The sequence below is a fragment of the Abramis brama genome, assembly GCF_963993115.1.
Source record: "Abramis brama genome assembly, chromosome: 24".
Lineage (NCBI taxonomy): Eukaryota > Metazoa > Chordata > Actinopteri > Cypriniformes > Leuciscidae > Abramis > Abramis brama.
This window is the reverse complement of record NC_139986.1, coordinates 21,342,936-21,346,244: the sequence shown is the minus strand read 5'-3', so window position 1 is coordinate 21,346,244 and position 3,309 is coordinate 21,342,936. Positions and strand designations below refer to the sequence as shown.

The 3,309-nt window shown below is 33.9% G+C and overlaps 1 long non-coding RNA gene across 1 annotated transcript; it reads right to left on the bottom strand.

The window, feature by feature from the left end:
• Positions 1-305: 305 nt before the first annotated feature.
• Positions 306-2,638, bottom strand: LOC311075887. The gene is made up of 4 exons (XR_014604588.1): positions 2,503-2,638; positions 2,265-2,424; positions 2,095-2,190; positions 306-1,329 (listed from the first exon to the last, which is right to left on the bottom strand). It is a non-coding gene; the product is annotated as an uncharacterized lncRNA (long non-coding RNA).
• Positions 2,639-3,309: the final 671 nt, after the last annotated feature.

Here is a 3,309-nt window from a genome sequence, read left to right as displayed (position 1 = left end):
AATGATACTATATATGGGGTGATAGTATCTCCAGAAACATAAACAAAATAAGTTTAAACATAATGACGTAGCTCTATTGCCCGCCCACGGGCAATCAGAGTGGAAGAGGTTAATAAAGTCTACATAGACCAGATCATTTTGTCCTGGAATAATTTGATTGGAAATTTGCATTTTATAATAATCTCATTATACTTTTGAATATTTGGTCTCTTGGTAAATATAAGCACAGTTTGAGACATTGACTTTTTTTCTGAAGCTCTTAAGGAGCTGCATGTGACATTTTTCTCAGGAAAAAAATCCCACACTGTAAAATGTAATGAGTTGAGTTAACTTAAAAAAGTGAGGAAACCGATTGCCTTAAATTTATAAGTAAAGTAATGCATTACTTTTGAGTTGGTAAAACTAAGTAGTATTCGTAAATTAAACTGATTCATTAAGTATAGTATAGTATCCATTTTAAGTTGGCAAAACTAAATAGTATTTGTAGACTAAACTTAATCATCGAGTACAATTAAGTACTGGTGACTCAAAAGCATTAGTTGAGGTAACTTATTATTAGTGTTCACTTTACTAGTAAATTTAAGGAAACCGATTGCCTCACATTTTTAAGTAAGCTAAACTAACAAAAACGAGTAAAGCAAAAAACGAACTATGTTGTCAAAACATTCATTTTATTGTAACAGTGTACAAAAATTGTTTCTTTAAAGCATTTTTAAAGCAAAAAGGGCTGATGGTGAGTGATTTAAACAACCAATTAATCAACCCTACAATAAAACATTTGTGTTACTGCAAACACCCATCAATCTGGATACAACACCCAAAATGCAAATAAAGACCTAAGACAGTCTTGTTTCTGCTATTACAAACATTTGAAAAACAAGTTTCGTTACTGCAGTTTTGGTTTTTGTATCCAGGCTGACAGTTGATTAAATAAAACTCACAAATTACGTCAGAATTGCAACAATTACAGTTTTGCTTTTTAGGATTTGTATCCAGGATGACAAAATTATACATCCAAAGTGTAAAAACAGACCTACAACAACAGTCTTGTTTCTGCAATCAGCTCAAATCCCTTTGAAAAACCCTTTGAATGAACTCAAAAGTGTTTTTAAGATGTGAAGGGTACTCCATATTTAAAGCATAGATCAGCCCAAAAACAAAACACATGGCATGTGAAACATTCTCAAGTCCATCCATTGCTATAACACCCTCCAAAATTATTGCTGTATCAGTGACCTCCAATGGCAAACCTTGTGGAGACATAGGGCTGTCCTCTGGCACCACAGTGAGAATTCCTATTGATACTTGAGGTGCAACAATATCAATGTCCTAAGAAAGACAGAAAAGCAATATTAAAATACATTCTTATATTCCAAACGCAAAGAAGTGCATGTTCCTTTTAAAAATTTAAACTGCTTAAGGTGCTGTTAAGTAACTAGTAAATTTGTAACAGGGCTTCAGTGGGAATTGTCAGTGATAATTTGGATCTTTTCAGCAAAAGAATCATTGAAACATTTAATAGCAATGTCTTTAGTAAAACATTTACATCCATCCCATGATCGGTTTGGTTTCAAACATTCCTCAAAATATCTTCCTTCGTGTTCATCAGAACAAAGAAATTTATACAGGTTTGTAACACAATGAGATCCTTTCCCTATCCTTTTAATGTTCAACTTATTTAACGCTAATTATTGGTCATCGAAAGGCATTTTTGTTGTTACTGCTTAAACCGTCTGTACCAGCAGAGTGAGGCGATAGGGTGGAGAAGGGATGCTGCTAAAACTGTCACGGGACATAGGTAAAGAATGGCTATATATACAGACCTCTTTGCGCTGAGTAGTTGGATTGAAATTGAATTGGAAAAATTCAAGACACTATTCTATATGAGATTTTTATACTTTGAAAACGGTTTCATCCACATTAAGATTTATTTGATCAAATGTTATGGAAAACAAAGAATATATTTTACTTGCATTTTATCTATCTTCTATGTGCTTTATATAAGATCTCTTAAATAAACGTAATGCTGACACAGAAATTGGGACATCCTTCTTGTAGCACTTTTTACAGATATTAAATTAGAAGAATACTTACAAAGCATGTTTGGAAGAAGTCTGTAGTGTCTTCCCCAAGAAGGACCGCAAGACCACGGAGAACTGCTGTCCGTCGAGCAGTGACATCAGTGATGTTCTAAGAAATAATATATAAAACATCAAGCTCAACAGTGAAAACAGATCACTTTAAACTTGACAAAAAACACTTACTGCAGACTTCATTTGCATTAGAAACTCCGAGAGCTTTTTTTCCAGCTGTGCCTTTCTTTGATTCGAAAACTTCCAGAAAACGAGAAGTATGTTTATCAAGGGCTGAGAAGAATTCTTGCTTGAGGTTTTTGTTTGTGATCCGGTTGAACTCAGCAATAATCTACGAAAAGGAGAACAAAAGAAGCACATTAAAACTTAAAACATTTTACATGCCCTAGATAAAATGTGTCTTAATTACCTGACTTTCCCTGAAGAGTGCTGGCCATCTTTGTAAAGTCTCTTTTACTGAAGGCTCCTTTTTAACCAACTCTTTTCTTCTTAGCGAAAAAGTTATGTCCATGTACTGTGCGATCAGTGTAGAACTCTTTTCACAGAAATAAACACAGAACTTGCACTTCCACTGCACTCTTCAAAGAAACAAACTTCTGCAAAAAAGATAACAGAGTTAACAAAGTATATGGATTAATGGTAACAAGCAATTTGTAAAAACATTATTTTTAGCATCCACTTTAAAAACTTGCATAAAATATTGGTTTCTTTGCAGCACATCTCTTATTTAACATTCTTTTGCATTTTAAGGCATTGAATTAATGGTTTTCGGGTCGATTCGTTTGAAAACAGAGAAAGGCGATCTAAACTGGTTCACGAATAACTAATTTGTTCAGTATATGGTCTGAAGGCACGTGAGGTGTTTAAAATCAGAATGAGTTTTTAGTCTTAAGAAAAAACAACAACAATGTCGCTTAGACACACGTGCTTACAGAATATATAACCTTACACGTTATTGTATGTATTTTAGAACAGAAGGCAAAAATCCTGTGTACTATGCTCAAATGTTCAATTGCAGGTATGAGTAACGTTACTCATGTAAAGAGCTTCACTCGTCCATCACTAATCTGAAAACAGTTGTTTATATATATAAACGACATCAACACTAATTATAAACTTGTTACTTTTCCATTGCAGTGTTTCCCACACATAGACTAATTTGTGGCGGTGCGCCACAGAATCAACACCGGCCGCCACATATTACGTTTCGTTATTT